At 43.8% G+C, this 6,507-nt stretch overlaps 1 long non-coding RNA gene across 2 annotated transcripts in view; it reads right to left on the bottom strand.

Moving 5' to 3' along the window:
* The window catches only part of LOC110391554, a 30,436-nt gene continuing 24,424 nt past the window's right edge, over nucleotides 496-6,507 (bottom strand). For both annotated transcript variants that reach the window (XR_002434102.1, XR_002434103.1), the window contains one exon: nucleotides 496-765. This is a non-coding gene — a long non-coding RNA (uncharacterized LOC110391554). The remainder of the gene's footprint in view (nucleotides 766-6,507) is intronic.

Raw genomic sequence — 6,507 nt, 5'->3', positions numbered from 1 at the left:
CTGGAGAAAATCCTGCTTTTCCTCTTCATCTTCTGAGATATGAAGGAAAATTAGAAAATAAATACTGATATTGTGAATAGTTTCATTGATCAGTACAGTTGGGAAGGGAGAAGGATTGATGAAGATTTAGAGTCATACAATCATAGAATCATTTATGTTGGAAAAGACCACTAAGATCGCCAAGCCCAACCAAACCCAACCCAACCCCACCATGCTCACTGACCATGTCCTTCAGTGCCACATCTCCACGATTCTTGAACACCTCCAGGGTCATAACTTCAGGGGAACATCAGCTGCTGCTCTTTCTCTGCACTGGGATTTTAGCTGAATCATGATCTGTGATTGGATTTCTTCCACCATCTCTTATATCACAATTATCATTTCAGTGGTTGACAGTATTTTAGCGAACAACTGTTTGGCAATGGGGAGAGAGTAAAGAACAGCTTTTGTTGTTTTAAGGAAGAAGTGAAGTCAAATGAAACAGAATGCCATGAGTTAGTGATGGATGGGACTTTCCTTTTATTGCATTCATTGTAAGCGCAAGACACAATTCCTTCTTGAGAAATGTATCAGATATTCAGATAAAGCACTTGAAATCTCATATATCATATAATCACATATGAACATATGTGCCTTTCTCACTGCTAATACAAGATATGTAAGAAAGACAGCAGTGTGCCACTGGTTGGGAAAATCTTTGAGATTCAGATGGCTCTTCAGACAGCTCCTGAAGAAAAACTGTGCTTCATGCTGCTAATATTCCCCCTGAAATCCAATAAAATGAGTAAAATGGGATTAGAAAATCCACAGCTCGAATAATACTCCCCTCCCATGCTCTGTTTTCACTGTGCTATTGCTGTTATTTTTGGACATGGCAACCCACATTTCCTGCTAAAACTCGTCGTCGTGATAATTTATAGTCTTATTTCTACAGCGGGTTGAAGGTTCTTTGGATTGCAATAGCAAACATGCTTATCTTGCTGGTGTAAGTCCAGTGGTCGTCTGCCTGAGATATGGTGGGCTATTCTATTTGGGGGAGGCATTTTTAACTGTAGGAGCTGAGCACAAACCACCTGCGATGCTCCTTGCTGATGAAGGATTGTTTTCATGCATATTGCATTCTGTCTGTTACAAGATTTGATTTATTTTCTTGTACAGACCTGTGAAAACTCCAAGAAACAGTGGAACTAGCTATGAGGCTGGCTGTGATACACATTTCAACTTGTTTGGAAAAGCCAAAACTTTAATTTGATTTATGCCTGTAACAACACTTGCATTTATACTGATAAAGGCAACACATATATGAGAGTCCCATAAAGAGCAGTTACTGCCTCTGCACTGATAATGGCCTAGAGAACCCCAGATAAGACCATGTTCAGAGAAAGTGACAGCACATCTCCCCTTTTTTGCCTATATGTCCAAACACTAACAAAATTGCCATTGAGTCACAGAATCATTTGAGTTGGAAGGGACCCTGAAAGGTCTTCTAGTTCAACTCTCCTGCAATGAACAGGGACATCTACAGCTCAATCAGGTGCACAGAGCCCAGGGAATAGAAAGTGGACCTCTGGTACGTGTCCTTTCAGTGTGTATAAAGCATATGGAGTTCAGGGCTGGGATTCCTTTCCAATGACCCTGAGATCTCTATGTTCACCAGTACTCACAGCTCAGCTATCTTGAATTAATAAAACTTCTGTCTTATTCTTGTAATCACAGAATCACAGAATTGCAGAGAATGGAAGGAACCTCAAGAGATCATTGAGTCCAATCTCCCTGCTAAAGTGGTACCCTACAATAGGTTGCACAGGTAGGAGTCCAAAAGGATCTTGAGTATCTCCATAGAAGGAGACTCCACAACCTCCACAACCATGAATGTGTTCTGGCTTTTTTTCCGTGCAATTTATCTTATTAGCCCAGGAAATTGTCATCTATTAGTGTAACCTTGTTAACAGATGTTAAATAGATATGACCACCAACGTAACTAGCTTCTAATACAATTGGCATGTCCCCAGTTCTGGATTCACCAGTGCTCCAGCACTGCTAGGATGTGGGGACCGGAGCAAATCTGGGTGGAAGTGAGCTGCTGGATAAGGTCCTCGGCAACCTGGTCTAGCTGTGGTGTCCATGTTCATTGCAGGGGAGCTGGACTAGATGGCCTTCAGAGGTCCCTTCCAACTCTGAGGATTCTATGAGTCTATGATTCTACGATTCTGTCTTCAAAGTGCAGAGAGCCTCACGTGATTTTCAAGTGTCTAAATCCCATTGGTTTAAGAGGTTGGAGAGTACTTTAGGAGCCTCTGAAAATCCCAGCAACATCGCTCTGATTCTCTAAGCTCCAGTTGGACTCAGTGACCCTTATGGGTCCCTTCCAACTCAGGATATTCTATGATCCTGTACTTTTTGCAGGACAATGCCTGGTTTCTCCTACATTTTCTGATGGCTCAGACTTCTTTGCCATTACCAGAAGGTTAACCGGGTAGTTAGACTTTCTTTTCTAGACTAAGGAGGAGATTGCTTTACACAATGCCTTTCATCTTCCCTAATATGCTCCATATTGTCCCCTTGATTTCTTCCATCTGGGCAAATTTTTTGTTGACCTCACCTGAAATCTAAAACCTTTCAAAATAAGCCCTTCCACTTCTCTCCTCTGATCCACTAATGGTGGATGTGACCTGGAGGTCAGAAGTCTGAGATGAGTGGTGACCTCACTCTTGGGCTCCTTGCTGGCAGCAGGTTAGAGGCTTTGAACTTGGTATCCTGACTAATTGTTATTGCTACATACCAAAAATCAGCTAGTCCTTGTGCCCGTGGGAGCATGGGGGCAAGAAGACAGGGAGATGGATCCCTTCAGAGAGCAAAGCTATTCTACCCAGCACGACACCGAGACAGGAAGGTTTAACCCAAGAACCCCAAGGTAAAATCTTGACAAACTGACTCCTAAAATACAGCCTAAAAACGCTCTTAACTGAATCCTAACTGGCTCAGACAGTGTGGACAGTGAATACCTACTGAGCTTTTATTTTTAGAAGGTGAGCTGCCAGTCTCTCATGAAAACTGAGTAGGGACCAGATTTCTGCACTGAATGGCTCTTGCATTTTACAGATCCAAGAATACATAAAGTCAGGTTGATATGAATATTTATTCTGTAAGCCCGAAAGACATGACAAGATCTTTGGAGTCATCCCCCACTAGCAGAGGCAACTACTTTGACTAAGGCTGTTTTTCCGTGTATCCACTTCTATCTTTAGAAATCAATTTTCATTTCATCTAATTTTAACTTTTATTATCCTCTATTTTCAGCCTGAAGAAATGAAGCTATTGCAGTCTCCTCTCTGCCAGACTGTGGGTGTGTCTGTATGCTCATATCTGTCTGTCCCCTCCATAAAAGCACCCAACTGCGTTGGCCGAGTTCAACCACACTGAATGGAAAGCAGAGGCCAAAGAGCCTTTGCTTGGGATCCCTCTGAGAGCAAGACTTGCTAGCCAGTCAAGCAAAGAGAGGCAGACCCATAAATAATCACACTGAGGCCAGACAAATTCAACTTGGAAGCAAAGTCTGCATTTTTAACAGCACGTCTGTTGAAGGAGAAAAGCTTCAATCATATTTTGCGTGTCTTCTTAGGCAGCAAAGTCAGTTAGCCTTAAGACACAAATCCAGAGGAAATCTGGCTCCTTTCAATCCAGAACTACCTGTTTCATAGATTTTAAAATTCACAGTGGGCCATAAGATCATCTATTCTGAGCTCCATATAATATGGACCATAAAATTGCATACTCCAATAAGGAACCCAATAACTTGTGCTTGGCTAAAACCTCTGTTCCAGCAGGCATCTGCTCACAATTTGAAAATATCTGAAGAGGAAGAATCTACTACTTTCATTGGTATTTTGTCTCAACACTTAATCATTGCCATTGTTAACGCACTGGGCCTCATTTTGAAATGAAATATGTCTGCTTTCAGGTTCCAGCCTTGGACCTCTCGTAGACTACAAGGCTCTGTTGCCCCTGGGTGTTTTCTCCTGAGGACAAACTTCTACCCCTCTTGAGCTTCCTTTTGACCTTCTCCTGGTAGGGCAAGCAAGAGGAGATCTAGCACAAGACATGTTTTTCTGAGTCTTTTACACTTTTTTTGTGACTTTTCACCTTTCTTGGGAGGGAGTTTTTCAAAATATGGTGACATAGCAATAGCTTGGACAACAGACAAAACAGATTTTTATTGGTACAATTAATGCACATGAGGGGACCTAAGAAGGGAGAGGGGTGAGGGGTGAAGAGGCAAGAATTCAAACAACCCTTAAAACAACAGCCTTGTTTCTCAGTCTGATGTGGACCCTTGGCAGCATTAAAATGCTCGTGTTGTTTGATACCATCATCTCGTCTCCCAGAACTGTTAAGGAAGAAACCAGCTTTACAGAAGAAGTCAGAGGAAGAAACAGGGACGCATTCATGGCTCATAAAAGGCTCCCAAAGAGGATGGGGAAGGGCTGGTGAAGATGTAGAGCTGAGAAAGTGATATCCTCATGGCTTGCTGTGCACGTCCCGGAACCACCTCATAAGTGACACTGCACAGACCAAGCAGGCAACAAGACTTCAGGGCTGGACTTGCTTTGTGGTTTCAGGTCTGGGGAGCGTGAACATTTCTCTTATGAGGTCATGGATGGGGTTGGGGAGAGGAAGATCACCAAGGGGACCATAGGATCATCATTATGGCTGGAAAGACCACTAAGATCATCAAGTCCAACCATCAGCCCTTGTCTGTGACTGCAATAGACCAGGTCACTCAGTGTGATGTCTACCCTTTTCTTGAACAACTCCAGGGATAGTGACTCCACCACTTCCCTCGGAAGCCTGTCCAATGCATCACCACTCTTTCAGAGAAGAAATTTTTCCTAATATCCAACCTGAACTTCCCCTGGTGCAGCTTAAGGCCATCACCTCTCTTCGGATCGCTGTTACCTAAGAAAAGAGTCCAACTTCCCTATAGTCCCCCTTTAGATACCAAAAGGTTCTTCTGGCACAACTTGGCTAGTTCTCATCTTGTGTTAAAGCATATCCAAATACAACTGCAGTAACCAGATGAGCATCTACCTGAAGGGTGGTTGTGGTGAGGTGGGAGTCCTCTTCTCCCATGTAACTAGCAACAGGACGAAAAGGAATGGCCTCAAGTTGTACGAGGGGAGATTTAGGTTGGACATTAGGATATACTCTGTTTCTGAGAGTGGTCAGGCTTTGGAACGGGCTGCCCAGGGAGGTGGTGGAGTCACCATCCCTGTAGGTGTTCATGAAACATTTAGATGTTGTACTGAAGGACACAGTTTAGTGGGAAATATTGGTAATAGGTGGATAATTGGACTGGATGGTCTTAGAGGTCTTTTCTAGTCTTGGTGATTCTATGATTCTGTGAGCATGGAAGATGTTCTCTATCAACCTGATGGAGTTCACGGAGGATGAAAAGCAGAACCTGCATGTTTATGCAGACTTATTTCAGCTCTCATGGCTATCACTGCCTAGCCCAATGGTAACTCAAGCCCACAAATCTCCGCTTACATAGTTTTCATTTTTGAGTTTTCCTTTAAAACAGAAAACCTGCATCTGGCAAAAGAGCAAGCCAAGTACAACAACGGCTCATGGGGTGTGGTGGTAATGCAGTTAAGTGTCTCGCTGTGGATGGAGAACTGCACCTTTCTCTAGGCTCAGGACACCGACCACCCACAGCTGCCCATCCTCATGGGTTACAGTGGATGGGACCTGGACTTTTGCACGTGCAGAGAAAGCAGGGATCTGCCCAGCACTCTGTGGCTGTTTTTGCCTCGCTAGCATATGCCAAAGGAGGTAGGAGAACTTGTGTTGTCCAGTAGATGCTGTTATTTTTTGGCTCAAGACTTAGCAGTGATGAGTCTGCTGAGATGAGGTACCCACGCATCTCCCAGAATTAAAGCATGGGAGATCCAAAATGAAGAGTAAATTGGATTTTATGGGATTTTGGCCAAGGAACAGTTCTGAGTACAACGGCCCTCAGCTGTGTGAAGTGTGTGAAATAGCACTAACAAGGAGAGGAAGAGGGTTTAACCTTTGTTCCAGAAGCCATAAATCACCATCCAGAGGGTGAAAAATGAGTAGCAACTCTATGGCTATAAAATCCACGTGTTATGCTAGACTGAGGAAGCAGCAACATTGGAAGTAGCAAATTTCCAGAGCCCAAAAGGAGCTCAGCTGCTTTCCAAAGGCATTAAAGAGTCCCCAAAGCCTCTTTGGACACTTTGGTGAGCCACTTGACTTTTGTCCCTCAGGTTTTCTCCATTATGTCCCTATTGCTGCAAGCACAGGGTAAGGCAGACGCTTCAGCCTAGATCCTCTGCCGGAAGACAAAAACCTTATTCAGAGGTTTCTCTCCTCATTTCTTAGCCATAGGATCATGCTGTTGGCTTGGCTGTGTCTAGCTCTGTTGCATTTCATAGGGTCTGGGAGAGGAGAGGAGAGGAGAGGAGAGGAGAGGAGAGGAGAGGA

Source organism: Numida meleagris, chromosome 1 (assembly GCF_002078875.1).
Source record: "Numida meleagris isolate 19003 breed g44 Domestic line chromosome 1, NumMel1.0, whole genome shotgun sequence".
In the NCBI taxonomy this organism is placed as follows: Eukaryota; Metazoa; Chordata; class Aves; order Galliformes; family Numididae; genus Numida; species Numida meleagris.
The sequence above is the reverse complement of the archived record's forward strand: the minus strand, read 5'-3'. Positions and strand labels throughout refer to the sequence as shown.